The sequence below is a fragment of the Balearica regulorum genome, chromosome 7, assembly GCF_011004875.1.
Source record: "Balearica regulorum gibbericeps isolate bBalReg1 chromosome 7, bBalReg1.pri, whole genome shotgun sequence".
Taxonomy (NCBI): Eukaryota; Metazoa; Chordata; class Aves; order Gruiformes; family Gruidae; genus Balearica; species Balearica regulorum.
The window spans coordinates 16,717,108-16,733,930 of NC_046190.1; the positions used below are offsets into that span (position 1 = coordinate 16,717,108).

At 35.7% G+C, this 16,823-nt stretch overlaps 1 protein-coding gene across 1 annotated transcript in view; it reads left to right on the forward strand.

The window, feature by feature from the left end:
• The window catches only part of ADGRA1 (adhesion G protein-coupled receptor A1), a 284,157-nt gene that overhangs the window by 82,149 nt on the left and 185,185 nt on the right, over window positions 1-16,823 (forward strand). The window lies entirely within an intron of this gene.

Here is a 16,823-nt window from a genome sequence, read left to right on the forward strand (position 1 = left end):
GCACGCCAACTCTAAGAAAAAAGAAAAAAAGAACAGCCTGAACCCTTACTTTAAATTACAAAATCAATTGTCACCAAGATTATGTTATAGCTGAGCCATTTGGCCTGTAAGAAGTATTAATAATTGATAGATATAAGAACTAAGAAGGGATAAATGAGGGAAGAGATATACCTCAGTGCTGTTGTTGAAGGGCTATGTGGAAGAAATACTGTGTCTTTATAAATATACAAACTTAACTTCATTTAGAGATTGTTTAGATTTGCTTAGCTTAATTCTGTAATTTACTAACAAAGTTACATGTAGTTAAGCAGTTCTAAAGTGCTCTTAAAGCATTTAAATTGTGACTTTTACTGTTTAATTAGAAGAATTTAAATCATCATGCTGTAAATCAGAGTGTGCAGTTTCTCCAATATTTTGCCCCTTGCCAGTGCCAGAGATGAGCATCCTACTCCACTGAAGTTAGGGGCTCTGTTAGCCATGTTGTTGAATCAGGATTCCAGCCCTCACGTATAAGATGATTATCAAATCTTCAGAAAAGGCAATTAAAGAGTAACTAATCCTTAAAAGAAACTTTCTCTTTTTATACTGTGTCCTCAGAAATCTTGTCTGATGTGTATGTGAACATCCTCATTAGGCATATAATTCCTAATTCTTTTAGTGAATCCTACTAAGCTCTTGACCTCAATGATATGTTTCGGTAATGAATCTGTAGGTTAATTACATATTGTGTTAGAGTATTTCCTTCTGTCAGCTTTAAATACATTGCTTTTGAACTTCGTTAGATACTCCCTTGTTCTTGTCGTATTAAAATGTATCACTACCAACTATCAAATAGACTTTCGTGTTGGATTCATTATTTTATTTGTCCATTGTTAAACAGACTTCATCTTTTCTTCTTCCTGGTTAAGTCCCTTCAAACTTCAACCAAATGCTTTAGGTTTCACATAATGAAAAAGTTGCTTTATGTAAGTTTTATTGCGCTTCTAGTACATCCAATTGCATGGGTGGGAAATGAACTTGGCTACGATTTGGTGTAATGCTGAGCATCCAGTGTCAGATAGACTGCTTTATATAACATAGCATTGTTTCAATATATCATTTATTTTCAAAAGAACTTGAATCATGGCCATAGAATGTGCTTTATGTGCACGCTTTGTTCTCAGATACAAGCCTGCAGGATCTCAAACAATTAAAAAGAAGTTGTCATTCCAGTTGCTGAAACGCCAGTGCTTTGGGGATAGTTTGGGAACGGCTCCAAGGGACATGCCTGGGAGGGTGGACCTGGATAGCAGATTGTTTTTAAGAAAACATCCTCCTTCTGAGTGATTTTGTGTAAAAGAAGAAAGAGACCATTGAAATCCATTAAAAATGCTTTGTATTTTTGGAAATGGTTTTTAAAGTTTAGAAAAAATGGACCAGCTGGACTAAGGATCTTACTACACTATACAGTAGTTATCTGTTTTCTGGGTGACACTGTGGACATTTATAAATGCCAGAAATGTCGGTCTATGCCAGGGTTTTTGGGGGGGGTTTTGTTTTGGGTTTTTTGGGGGGGGGGGGGGTTGCAGAAATGAGACAGGCTTTTTCTACTACTGGGAAAGCTGCAAATTTCTGATACTTCCTTCAGTAATTACTGTCTTGTACAGCTTTTATGAATATTTTGTCTTCCCAATGAATCATTTAAGCCATATTTGATTAGTTCAAAAGAAAAAAGGTTATAACAATAAACATGGTCATCACATTCCCCGTTTTTCTGAAAGTAATTAAGAATTTACTGGCAAGAGTTCATGCTGTGGTAGCCTGTAAATCTTGTGCAGATCCTTAAATACTGGTGTCATAAATACATTAGCTAAGTCGGAATGAATAGATTGGTTGGGAAGGAGGTTTTTAGTAGAATCAGTATCATAAAGAGTCTGTGCCCAGGCAAATGATCAGAGTTTATAGAATTAGCTTAAAATGAACACTCCCCCAACATCAGAGCAACCTGGGCCATTTTCATTTGTCTAAATTGTGATTTATTTAAGTTTTGTTTCAACTGCTACTTTGTATTTCTGTTGCATTTGAAATAGTTGTAAGACAAGAATTTCTTTGACTTCATTCTGGCCTCTCAGAGGTCAGTGACAAAACTCCTATGAATTTTATTCTGATCTCTTTAAGGCAGGGAACAACATCTGTGGCTGATCCTGCAAATGATTGTATATGGGTGAGCTTATATCCAGTCATTATATATATATCCAGAATGGGAAAAAATGTGTTTGCACAGCACAAAAGAGCTCCAGCCCTGACTGGGACCTTCTGGAGGCTTCTGTAAGATAAATATAAAATATTTTATAATTATATTAATATTTTATTATTATAAAATATACTTGTTGTTGTTGTTGTCGTTGTCGTCACTGTTGTTCCTGGAAACAACTTGTTGGGCCAAAAACGTACAAAAGTACAACAATACTTCTAGTCCAAATCTGATTGATGCAACTGCTGAAATTATTCTGGAGATCAGCCTCTGTAGTTTATTTAATATGTAAATGGCCAGATTTATCAACTTAGTAGAATGTAGCAGTGTTAGTCATGTCTAGCCCTGTGATTTTAGATGGTTAACTTGTACAAGACTAGTGCTACCCCAACCTGTTAGTAAATCAAGAGTAACAACTTACTCCAAATGTTGACAAAAGTTTATCAATGAATTGCAGTATTATATACCTCCTGAAAAACTCCAACATTGAAGATACAATCAAATTACAATAGTGGGAAATAAATCACAGATAGAAATGTGTTATTTCTAGTATCTTGCCACGAGACAATTTAAATCCTCTACTAAAATGCATGCAGAGTTCAGTTCATACTCTCTCAGAACCTACTGGTGTATGGAAATCACTTTTTTGAATTACCTAATTCTGTTGCTCTCTCCACTTGTAGGTAGTGTGTCAGGGAATAATTTTAATTTTATACCACCTATATAATGTTGTTTTGGATCCGTCAGCCATATGTTACATAGACTCAATGTTAGAATGACTATGTTTAGCTCTACTTTACGTGAGAGGAGCCTTCATTTAAAACAAAACAATAAAGAATCTCACCTAACTGTCAAGATTTTCCAAACTCACAATTTTTTAATAGTAGCAGTCACCAACCCAGCACTTAAAAGCAATAAAATGAATAGTTAAATACACCATAAATCTTATATTTCATACATAATAAACAAGTGTGTTGTCATCATCAATTATGGAGAAACACATATATGATGGCAACTAAAACTGCTAAATTTCTCTGATGATGATGGGTTTTGCTGGATTTTAACTTATAGATTTTGACTTTATCTGCAAAATATTTTTGAAGCCCGTATAAGAACATTTCCGTTATCCGTTTCACTTCTTGACTGTACATGTTTTGATAAATCATTTCTATTTTAATTTCTTGAAAACAATGTAGTCTATTGTATGTTATCAGAAATAGTGTAGGATACTGTCAATATAATGTTAAAATAATATGCAGCTTGCATTTGAGTTATTATGTTAACACACATATTTATAAATATATTTTAAAAAAAATATTTTCAGAAAATGTGGAGGATATTTTGCTTTGAGGTTTCCAGTTAGAGGAAGAGAAAAGCTTCTGATTTTGCGGCTCTGTGTGTTCAGTAATAGATATGTGCATATGCTTTTTTTTTTCAAATTATGCTGACAATTTCAGAATCAACATATTCTTAACATACTTTCCTTGATCTGAAAAACTTATTTTCAAAGTAAGTTAAACAGTCTGAACTGCTTTTTACTATTTGGGTTATTGTGTGAGTTTCATTTCTCTTAAATTTAGAATGGTTGAAATAATGTGTAATGTTTATTTCATATAGTATTTGACAGGAATGTGCTCGTTTACTTACTTTCAGGAAGTCAAGATCAGCCTCCTAGGTTCTCTCTCTCCTGCACGTACGTGCTCAAAAAAGAGACAAGGGAGTGAAGAAATCCAGACGTATATGCTTGCCTGCATATAGCTCTATTCAAATCAAGAGGCTGCTGAACAAATTGTACACCACCATTGTTCTCTTTTTAGGACAGTTCTCCCGTTAATGAGTCCACTTCCAAACAGTGACAACTTATTTTCTTTTTTAATTGTGTTTTTAATTTGTTTCTTTATGTAAAAGCATAATTATTTAAGCATTGTATTTGATTTGCACATAATTATTTGTAATTGGCATTTTAGGAGGAAATTATTTTCTTGATGTGAAAAATATTATATATTGATGGATGAGCATGTAATCTGTGTGGAAAATGTTTTGTTAAATCATTAACACTAGGTTGTTTGTCTGTTGAATCAACGACCTTTTGATGGCAACAGAGATTTCACTGTGATCGTTTTTAATATTCTTCTTTTCCCATTAGGACAAGGAGCAACAGTTTTAAAGCAGCCTCTGTTTCACTTTGACATGAATAGATAAATTGTCAAAGCTGCCAACAAGAATGCTTCCGTATTACGGGGTATGTTGTGAGCAACACTATGCACAGTGTTCTTGCTGGTAAACACAAACTGTGCACATTTAGTGGTGCAGCTCAGTTCTCATCCTTCAGCTGAATTTAATGAGCTATAACACTGATGAGATTTTGGAGAATTGGGTTAGTGTGTGCTGAGTGGGAGACAGATATGGGATGACATTTTTTCTGAGTTGCCCTTTCCCACCACTTATCAGCGGAGGTGAAAGGATAAGAGTGGAATATGTGCACTTTGTGTATTGTTCCACAGTTCTCCAGAATTAACCCTTTTTAAAATGCTCTATAATGGAAAGGAAATGCAAAATCATGTTTAGCCTTATGCTCCATGTCTTTTTGAAATGAAGAAGAATGATTGGTTTTCAAAGTATTGCCTGCAGTGTTTCTTAGGGGTATTGCACTGTGCCATTACTTCTTAGAGATTGGAGTTGCAGTCCCAAACGCATCCCTTAGGTCTCTGCATTGGACGGGAGCGCGTGTCACATTAATTATGCTCTCAGCTCCGGTTTCCTACTACTGTCTTGTTTGGTTTTTTGCTTGCTGGATTGAAGCAAGTTGATTCTAGTCTTGGCCTATTTTGAAGCCATCTGAAAACAGCTAAAAACAAGCTAAACCCCAGCCAAATGGGTAGTAAATAATACATACAGCCTTTAAACAGAAAATTTAGCAGCTTGCTAGCTGAGGAAGTCACTAAGGCTCCCATCAGCACCAAGATATAGTAGACTTAGTGGTTCTGAGCACTGTTGTGTGTAGCACAGATATTTAGCTTTCAAAATGTAATGCTCATCTATTCTTTGGAGGCCTAAGCTCTTTATACAGCGAACAGGGAGAATTAGGTGTGTAAGAAGAGGATCCAAACCAGCCATCATGCTGAGGGACTAAACAGACACCAAGTGGCTTACGGAAATGCTGAAGCCTGACATAATTTTTTTTTTTTTTTTTTTTTTTTCTATGCAGCCCGAAGTTAGAAGCCTTTGTGGAACTGGGATTTGCAACTTAATACTTCTTCTGAAGCCATTCCTCTTTACAGGCATAACTGACTCCATATTTTCTTTTGAAACCTGGTCATAAAAAAAGTAATTGTGCTTTTGTTCTCTCTATAGTAGCCTACTGGCTGGTAGAGGGAACCTGCTTGGGAAGAGGACTCAGGTTCAGCCTCTTCACCCTGAGCACATCACACACTTGCTACCTCTGCAGGAAAGGCCTTAGCGGGAATGTAGGTCTGGCTGAAGCGGAGCTGTGCCAATATGCAGTCAGGCGATTAAGATTTATGGGGCCAGAAAGAAAAGAATAGCAGCAGTGAAGTGCCAAGGGTATTTCACCAACAAGGAGAAAATGGGTTTTGCTATAAACATTCATTTGATAAAATACAGAAATACTGTTATTAGGGTACAGAGACTCCCGTCTGTTTCTTCAGCTCCTGCATATTTTAATGTAAGTATACATCCCTTCTGAGCAAGGACAGTACTGAAACAGTGGCTTCCATTTCTCCAGCTCTAATCACTAGGTTGTCATAGGAGACATGGATGAAAGTGCTTCCTCAGCCCTCTGCCGTTCTCTGGGATGCTGGGCTGTGCTTTGTTTTTGTGGCTTTGCTGAGTGCATCCCCTTAACCTGCCTGGCCCCACAGAGAGCCGCAGTGTGGGCAGGTCTTGTCTGCAAATCCTGAAAGAGCTTTTGTACGAGACCAGCTCTGAGGTGTTTGGCATGCCCCGCGCCCTTTGTGCACTTCAGGAACTTGAAAAGTGAAGACTAAGGTACCTGCAGCCATTTGGACATGTAGGAGGTGAAGAGGGGGCTGTGAATTGCACTCCGGGGCTTAGTACCTATGTTCCACTTAAGTTTCACTTCAGACGGCCTAAGTGCTTTTTTGGACCTGGGCCAACGCTTTTACCGTCATACTTTGGGTGGCCAGTATATATCACAGTGGTTCTACTAGGCATTAAGTCATTTCTGTGTTTGATATGCTTTGAGTATTTAAAAGTGTTGAAAATTATTTCTGCCATTCAGGTCAATTGATTTGAAGAAGACATTATCCATTCCTGCCTTTTATTTCAGAAATGTTTGTGCTCCTGCTTGCGAATACTTCACGTGATCTGGTTAGCTGTGTCCCAGCATTCTTTACTGATACTGCTTGTATAAATGTAACGGGTTTATTTATGTCTCAATATTGGCTAAATGAAAATAACCTACAAAAGAAAGAATCTCCAAAGAACAACATGTACCTTATTTGTTGAGCTCTCTGGCAACTGTTGCTGATCTCTTGAGCTGGGTTATTTTCAGAGTTCTCAGGAAAAGGATGAATTCAAAATTTGGTATTGACCTTAGAAAAGTCAGTCACCTGCTTCCCCATAAACCAGTTTCACATTAGGCCATCTGTTAGGGAGATTCACAGTCATCTTTTAATGACAAGGTCAGATTCTGCTAGTTCACAAATAGGTATAGTGAACTTTAATTCACAGTTCCTTAGAACTGAAATCAGCATGAAGCACAGAGCTGTTAGTTGGGTTTCAGCTGAGAAGGTTTGAGATCACTTTAAAAAAAAGGCAACTTAGAAAGGAAATGCTAGTTTGAAACAGCAATGTTTGCCCATTAATAAATCTCTCCTAAAGGAAGAAATATTTTAGTGTTTTTGAAAAAGAGAGACACAGCAGGCTGCAGGGTCAGGTTTCGTTTTCTTGACAAGTGAAGTAGCCATTGAGGAGAGATGCTTTTGCAGACCAGTTGAGACATTTGTGTATTGCAATGCATTCTGCATACTAAATGGTAGATATTTTTTCAAATAAAAGAATATAATTTTATAATTAAATCAACATAAAATATTAAATGTTACAGTGCTTTCTGAATTTTTCATAGATGGATGTTGTTCTATTGGACATATTTAAGACTTTGAAAGAATAAGAAAAGTGTAGTCCTGTTGATGTATGGTAATACAAAGCTTAGTTTATGAAGACCTAGTAAAGCCTCATCTGTCAGAGATGCATGTCTGTGAGAGATGCAGGACACATTTGGAATACAAGGTCTAATTTGACTTGATCAGTACTTAAATAATTATTAAAATTGGATGTAGTATGTAATTGAAATACTTGCAAGAGTTCTCCATGCCATCATATTTTACTGGTGCAAGGTTCATTATTTTTGTGGTCCTTATGTCTCTCATATAATCAAGATGTTTTTGCCTTTGTATAGCCATTTATATTACATTAATTATCCTCGTATCTAAACAGTTCATAACAGGACTATAGAAAAGATCAAGATTATTGGATTTGTTTTGTAAGAATGATGTTTGCAAGTAATAGTAATAATCTGCAATTCAATAATTAATTTTATTGCATAAAAATATTAAGAGGCTTTTATTTTTGTCTGAAAGGCATTTAGATCAAAGTCTAGTACTGTGATGTGTTTTATGAGCAGGTACTGATTCATCGCTTTTAAAAAGGGCAAAGCATACTGTGTATGTATCTTTTCAGGTGTAAAAGATAAAAATATTTCAAAGGGGGAGGAATAAGTATAAGTCATGTATCTTTATTAAATATAATTCCAGGGAAATATTTTAATGGAAAAACATCTTCAAAATTATTACAGTTGTTGTTGCATGAATACAAAATGTGTAGAACATGACAAAAGCCAGGAATTTCTGCTTGGAATTCAGTGGAGAGCAATGTCAGCAAAGGGAAATAAATACAGGGAAAATCACTAGTGGTTAAAAATGAATGAATTGTTTAGAAACGGAGTGAAAGAAAGCCAGGAATGAAAGGTCATAATTTGCAGATCACTTCTACTGTCATTAGAATGAAAAGCATCTTCCCTGTGTTGTCAGTCAGTGCAAAGCACCTGTATGATTAAATACAATATGAGTTCCTCAGGATCAACTGTAGCTGTATTTCTAACCTAATATAGTCTAATAGTCTACTACTTTAGATACATTTATTAGATGTAAGAGTTATTATTATAAGACATTATTTTTATACACCTCTTAAAATGCAGTTGCGTAAAAACACTTTGCAGTGTTAGGAGTTTTGCCTGGACACTTGCTGTTAAGTCATCGTTTTGTTGCAATATAAATTTTTACTTGTGTACTTGAACAAACTGATTGATTAGACACTATGATTATTTTTGCTATAGTACAGTCATGAATAGATTTATCAGGGCATTGCACATTAGAAATATTATATAATGCGTTCTATATAAAAAGTCAATATGAGTAGTCATAAATGACAGGAATATAAAATAAACTAACTTGTAAAGTAAGGTTATAGAGCTGTTTAAATCATGGACCATTTTTAATTTTCTATTATTTATTTATGTAAAATGAAGTTTAGTTGTATTTCAGGAAGTCACTTAATTGAATTTATGAGCATCTAGGCTCCTATTTCCCATTAGGACCACAAGTAGTTGTTAGTCTGATGTTCAGTCAGCCATCTCAGCTCTATGATATACTCATCTGACATTTTATATAGTGATGTCATTAAGGTAACACATGATTTGTGTCAGATGCTGTCATCCTTTAAGAAGACGTATCAAGTGCAGATTTATAAATCCGTGTGTTAAAACAGTCACCATAAAGCACCTTAGCTGCCACCAAAGTTTCTTCCTTAATACTTCTAGCTCTAGCAACACTGGAAGGTATTATAATTTATTTTTTTTTTTTTGGTAGGGAAATAGTTGTATTATGATTTATCATACATGGACATGATTCTGAGCTTTAAAGTTAGAGATCCATTGCCGATTAATCCCCTGTCTGTATGCTTTTATTCTCAATATAGCATGTGCGATTTACTGAGAAATACAGTCCTTAATTCATTTCCACAACTAACTGAAAATAAAATAACTCGTCAGGAAACCAGCATGGCACAGCTAGCCAGGCAGGGAGCAGAGAAATGGGGGTCTGGCTCCCCAAAGCACCTGTGGACTTTTCTGCCCTCTTCGTGCCTGAACGAGGTTTTGACGAATAAACTGAATTATTTGTGGGAGAGAATAGCTGGGTCCCTGGCCTTATGTAGGAAGACTGTGGAAACAAAGCATGGTTTCTGAGGGGCTGAGGGAAAGGCAACGTGAAGAAGGTAGGATAAGAGATGCCATGAAGGAAGGTATGAAAAAACCACCCAGGCAAAGAAGTTTTATTACTCTATGCGGTGAGAAGGATAGAAAAGGAAGTGATATCTAACTGAACAAAACATACTGACAGCATTCAGCAATAATTATCTCCAACAATAACATACTCCTTCTTTCCCTGCATCCTTTTTTTGTCCTTCCTTTCCTGTTTCCTCTATTTTTTGGTATACTTTCAGGGCTTGAAGACCTGTGAGTGTTCCTGTGGCCCCAGCTACTATTGTGTGTTAATACGGCTGTGGGTTGTTTTTTTAATAATCTTTGCATATTCTAGAAGTGAATAACTGAGACATTTATATAAACAAAAGAAAATTTATTTTAAAAAACTGTAATTTTGTCTGAAACACTAGGAAAAAAACAACAAAGCACGGAAATCATTGAAAAAGAACATTTCAAGTAGTACCACCAGGGCCAAGTTTTAAAGTATGTGCCAATTTCTTATTATTTTTAATAGGAGACGTTTTGACTTAAAATTAATACCAGTCTGGCACTTCTGAGGTAGAAGAAATATCATTTGTTCAGTTTGTTTAAAATAATTTTTACTTGAAAATCTCACAACATATGCATTGTATAGTGTATAAAGTATATGGCGGTGAGCTTAAAGACTTTGTAGAAATTGTACATTTATATAGATCCTCTGGGCCCCTTACTTTTCAACCTTCTAGTCTGCTCTGTCATTCATCCGTACTTCATATGAAATTTTAGTACAAATTATTTTAAAATTTCTGCAAGTACCTGCAGGAAAGTGCAAATGTGAAAACTGTGCAGTGAAAATACTCAAGGAAGTTCTTCAGAGTCATTGAAGAGGATACTCATTAACTCTCATTTCCGCAGGAGAAGACAATTCTGCGTGCCTTCTCATTGGCACACATGGTTGTTTTTTAAATTACTTAAACCTGTCTAAGTTATTACCAAAGGTCCAGTTTATATAAAACAGAGGCTTCTGGGGAAGGATTCCCAGACCAGTCTTTCACTAAGATTTAATTCCCCTGAGCTAAACTGCTTATAGACAATTCTACCCTGTTATCCTTAAACCACTTTTTATTGACAGTTTAAATTGACAGGATTTCTATGTAATTAATGTTCCCCCTAACACTGGCTGAATTAAATGTTCAAATGGTCTCTATTTTTATTTTTTTTCCCCTTCTTATCTGGAAAAGACTTCCTGCTCTAGGTGATGCTGGAATGTATCTGGGCATTGCCGTATTCCCAGGTGAAAAGGAAGATGGAGATGGGTGAAGGTTACTGCAGCATTGTCCTGCCCATCTCCCATCATGAGCTAAATAATGACTGCAGCTTGCTCAGGATTCAGTATATAATCAGTGACTATGTTCTTTGTGATATCGTTAATTAAGATTCTTACTCTTTTAATGACATTACATAGAAATAGTAAGCAGGCAGAAAGATGGAGTCCCTCCTTGACATTTTATAATTGAATGACCTTATTTTTAGAAGTGTTCTACTTCTGTCTTATGAAAACACTACAATAAAATCAACATTATAGGAAAGGTCATTTTTATTTTATTGATTTACACTGAGTAGTAGACTATCTTATTTTTGGCTCAAACCTGCTCTAAGCTAATCTGTGGGCCTTCGGCAGGTACTTATCTTTCCTCTACAGCTCAGGGTGGAATTCTTTCTTCTTTTCTTTGGATGTTTTAAACCATGGAAGAAACTATTTCTCTGAAGTTCAAATTGAAATTCAGTATAGAATTGCCTGTATTCTTCCAAGTCAATATTGGTTTAGTAACAGAAAAAAATCAAACATTTCCTTTAAAAGAAAAAAACACACCCAAAACTCTGTCATACAATGGTTTGTATATTTTATGCTTCTTACAGCTAATAAAACACATTTTTATCACACTGATACCTCCAATACCTCTGATAATTTAGTGTAAAAATTAAATCTCCCTATTTTATTATGGAAAATTAAATCAGTTGCACTTCCAAAAATACTGGATAAATTTCCAATATTTCATTTTCAAAATTGTAATTATGTTGTTAAACTGTGATGCCAGAGTTTGCAATTTGACTTAAGGATGTTGAATACACATTGCTAGAAATCTGTAAAAGGCAAATAAGTGCAGTCTTGGAATGTGGCATAAAAATTCCTACACTGGAGTTTAAACTTTTCTCAGTAGAAAGTACTTTTTATTTACTTTCTAAGTGTATTTTTTCATTTTGTTTGGTCTGTGCACTTCACTTAAAAAAAAAAAAGTTGAGTATACTTTTTCCCCCCCCTACTTTTCTACTTTCTCTGCAAACAGTTTTCTCACAGGTTGGAATTCTGCTCAGAACTGATTTTTTTTCTTCTTCTTTTTCCCCCCAACGGCTAGCTTTTTTTCAAAAGCAGTGGAGCATGTGTCAAGAAACCTAACCCATGCTGAACTGCCTTCTAGGCATGAACATGCAGAGAAGTCCCAATGGGTGCAGAAATTAAGGAACCCTCTGGCTCTTTTCAGCCACCAAAGGTTTCTGTTCTCGTCACATCTCTACATAGATACGGATAGGATAGACACAAGCTCTGCTATCGTAATCAACGTTACGCCAAATCTATCGCTGTACACCTGGGCATGATTGCCAACGCTCATGGAGTTATTTTCTGGTTGTACTGCAGAGCTGCCTGTAAAGCTGTGGACACTGGAATCCACTTTATGTGCTTCCCTCGGCATTTATTGCTTCTGACCTTTCAGTCTTGTCTTAGCCCCATGGCACTGATCCACGGGACTCCTTCTGCTGGGCAACACAGCCGCTCCGTCTCAACTCCCCAAGTTACAACTGCCAAGCATGTGCTTTTGCACCTATAGAGCCAATAACTTTCAGACCTAATGAGACCCTACGATCTCTGTGGCATTTTACAGAAAAAGAAAACATATATAGGAACAGTTGTGTATGTTTGGAATTTGAATATTTTGCTGAATATTTTCTTATTAAAAACAGGCCAGAGAAAAAGAATCTGGAAAGCATAGATGATTTTTCTTTATTAGAAAATGTATTTCATTTTGAGCTATCAATAACAAAATGCTGAACTAAAGGCAGGCACCAAATGTCTTTCCATCCTTATCCCAGATTCTGATTGGTTGATGCTATATTTAGAATGAAACTAGAGTTTATATTGGATAAATTAATCTTTTAAAATGTTATCTTCTAATATATACAGGTAGAAAAATGTATCAACAAAAAATTTGCAATGAAAGTCTCTCCTGTTTTACCAAGCTTTTCACTCACATTTCCTTATTTGACTTACTGCTCCTTCAAATAAAATACTCTGAGCCTTAAATTCTTGCTCTGTGATTATTACTATTAAAATGAACTATGTTGTAACATTCTGTGGGATACTTCGAGCAAACTGTCATAAAGCCTGTATCTGTTTTGTTTCAGCTGCCATTATTGGCACTTTGTTTAATGTTTTTAGGCATATTCCTAAATAATGAATAACTGCCAAATTACCATAGCAGGTTTGATGTGAATGAGTCATCGTCCTTAAATGAAAAAGAAAAATGTGATGACTTTTCTGTTGTTCTAGATGTCATTATTGCCATCAAGTGACTGGTTTGAAACTTCCGATCATTCATTAGTATCTCAAAATGGGCAGCAGTTATTTTTTGTCAGTCCTTAGGGTCTATTGTTTTAGGTAATCCAACCAGTAATTGCTTGGATTAAAAAAAAAAAGGAAAGGAAAATGCACAATCAACGTGCACCACAATGCTAAACAAACAAAAGACTTGTAGCCTCTGTGTCTGCATAGGCAGACAATGATTGGACAATTATTGTCCATGTTTATGTGCATGTTTATGTTTATTGTCTTTTGGGAATAATCTAAAAAAAGATTTATCCTTATGTCTTGAAACTTAACTGCAATGCAACCATAACTTTTTCTCTGATTCTGGAAAGTAGATAATATATCTGCTTTCATCATAAAAAACCAAGAAACAAGAGCTCGGGAGTTTCATAGGAGCGCTTCAGTTATTGATGATGATACCAGGTAATGGATATCGCTTAACCTGCCTGTTTCTTAGTCTACAGTGTGTGACCGACAGTGCATTCACCAACAATGGAGATGAAAATAAGTTTTGATAATATTCAGGCCATCAAAGTATAATAATGAGTCACTGGCTCCTGATAGGTTCTGTACAGATGGGTGCATTTGAAATGTCTTAAAACTCATTTTACCAATATCTTCTTAATTCTTGGTTCCTGTATCCAGGACTGCTAACCCTGACAGTCACTATCGTGATTGCAGGATAGGTGCTAAATGTTGTCTTTCATCATTGGCTATGCCTCTTTCCTACCACCATGATCATAATTTTTTTTAAATTGAATCTTCTTCAAGGGGCCCAAGTCTGCATTAATTTCTTGAGCAAAGGTGCCATTTAGTTTAGCTGGAATATTTCACATGAGAAAGAACTGGAAGATGTGACCTTATTTTTTTTTTTCCTGTTGTTGTTGTTTCATAGTAATATGCAAAATGTGGAAAGTCAGTCATATTTCACTGGTATTTGGCATCTGCTCAACAACTGATTGCTCTTCTCTGAGCTTTTTTGGAAAGTTTGCAGCACCATAATGACAGCTTTCTAAACACAGATGTCCTCGTGGTACAACCTATAATTTTTTATGAAAGATGTATCGATGTCAGGAATTTGAACGAAGTACTGGAATTAGTTGAACATTCTTGTTATGAATATGTATTCAAAATAACTACAGTACATATATTGTAAGTTGGGGGAAGAATCTGCAGTGTCTGAAGGCATAGATGTTGGTACAAAATGCCCAAAATGTCAGAATGTAGTCTAAGATAAATGGATTCTTCTATTAATGGGCTCTGTATATTTTAGCGATTTTCCCACTATGTTTTATACTGTGTAAGTGCATGCTGTGAACTTGAAGCATTAAGAATCTCAAGAACACATTTAGATAATCAGGGCTTTGGCCACGGAAGATTTCTAATAGCTGAGAGGCCTGGACTAGCTATTAAATGTTCTTGTAAAGTCCCATTAGTCGTCTCTTCCTCTTGTTTCATTTACCTCTCAGCTAAGCCATCAGGAAGTGAATATTTCAAACACAGATTTCCCCTCCTTAAGTCAGCTGTTTTTGTTGAGGTAACTCCTCTTAAATGTCTTCAGTAAGTAAAAGTCAGTTCAAAGATTAATGTGTAAGATGATAAACTCCCAGCAGCTTGTGATACTTAGTAAAAGAATCCTCGAGTGTTTTTACCTGTGGGACTATTATTTGCATATACATACAAATTATCTACAGACATGTAGGAAGACAGCGCTTAATGGTTATTGTATGTAATTTATGTAAGTTCAGGCTTGTAAGTGAAGAGGAAACTCTCCTTTGTTAACTTACTCTAACCATTTGAGATTGTTTTTTAATCATAACACGGTCCATTCTGTATTGTTCTTTTACCTGTTCGGGTCTAGTTAAGATCAGAGTACCATGCAGCAAGTATATCTAGCAACTCTAATAAAATTAGGGGAAACATATTTTAATAAATATCGTAGTATTTTATTTTTGTGTAGCTGTGCAGCCTTGATATAAGTGCTGCAGTTGTTATGACTACAGCTAACTTCATGTAGCTTCCATCTATCTGTACTTGTATGGGACACTTGGTTTTGATTTATTTTCAGGTCACACCACTAGATATATACACCCACACCACTAATGACACGTCATTCAGATTCAGAATAGCTACTTTAAAGTTAGAATGCTGCATCAGAAATGATGCAAAACCATAACTGTTAGTTATAAAATGCTTTCTTTTTGGACTTTAACTGGGTCACGCTGTGGTCATTCAATATTATGATACTGGGGTTCTTTCCCTTTTCTCTTACTTTTGGTTGATGATAAAATCACTTGCATGGTATGTGTGCATGTGTGTGGCCCAGGCTGGACTGCTGTTTGGCATGCCTTGGATCATGACCTTTTGCCAAACCTCAGCAGTAGCTCTTGGGGAAAAAATGTAAACATACAACCAAATTTACTCTGGTTTCTTTATTTAGCTCAGTGAAAGTTGATACTCGTTGCTATAAGGCTTCAATATTACAAACTCTTTGCTAAATTAGAAAATGGGAGAAGCTAATTTAGTATCTTAATAAAAGTAATTTTGTAAAAAATACAAGTGTGAGGCAAGCAAATAGATTCTCCTAACGTAGAATCACTAATCTAAGTGATTAACAGTTGTGATAATTTTATTTATTTTAAACACATTTTAGTCTTCAGGGATGACAAGGAAGAAAACACCTATTTTGTTATGCCAGAAGTGTATGGAAATGTTATGGAATAATACTAATTACTAAGAGAGTGCCAGGATTGTGGGTAGTATAATCATCTACAATTTTCTGAGAATATCCTTACTAAAATGACCTACCTAATTTAAGTGTAATTTCCAAAATAAGGAGACCAGATGTCTTGTTTGGGACAGTGCAACTGATGGACACTTTTCCTTGAAATGGTCTGCCTTCTACTAACATTAAACTGGGCTTTTTTTCTTCCTGTAGATGGTAGTTTAGGATCGTGCTGGTTTTTCCTATGTGGTTACAAGTTATGGGGAAACAGAGCAAAGTTTCCGTAAACTAGAACATAGAGGATTTCAGTAAATGGAAGACCTTTTGTCTACCTGGTTATTTTGACTGGCATTAAACCTCACCTGCCAACAGTTTGCCACTCTGACTGACGCTTACATTTGTTGTGAGCTGTTACCACTGCTGGCTATGAGAGGCGATCACCTAATTATGACTTGCAGAGCATTTAGATGAGTTGTCAGTTAACACAGAATGTGTGGAATTGATACAAAGATTAAAAAAACTTACTAAAACTGTCAGTTTCCCCTGCTAAAATGTGGGTATATGCTCTGAACTATACCTCTGAGTGGTTTTCAAATGTGTCCCAGGGTAAAGCCTGAGATAAATCAGCATAAATCGTAAGGATTTATATATAGTATTGAGTTGGGGTTTTTGTTTTGGTTTGTTTGTTTTAAGAATTCAGAAGCTCACATGATGAGAACAGTGTCCTTTCAATCTTTTCCATGCAAGTTAAAGAACTTCCTTCAACTTGTTACATATTTAACATACTGTACAAGCAAAAGGATGTACATCTCATGCATGAGGATATTGTCAACAGTGCTGTCTAGAGAAAGCTAAGCCCTGATGTTTGGTGTGAACAGAATGAGAGTAGAGCAAAGTGTTTAGTATTGAATATTTGAAGGTTAAAAAAAATGAAACTTTG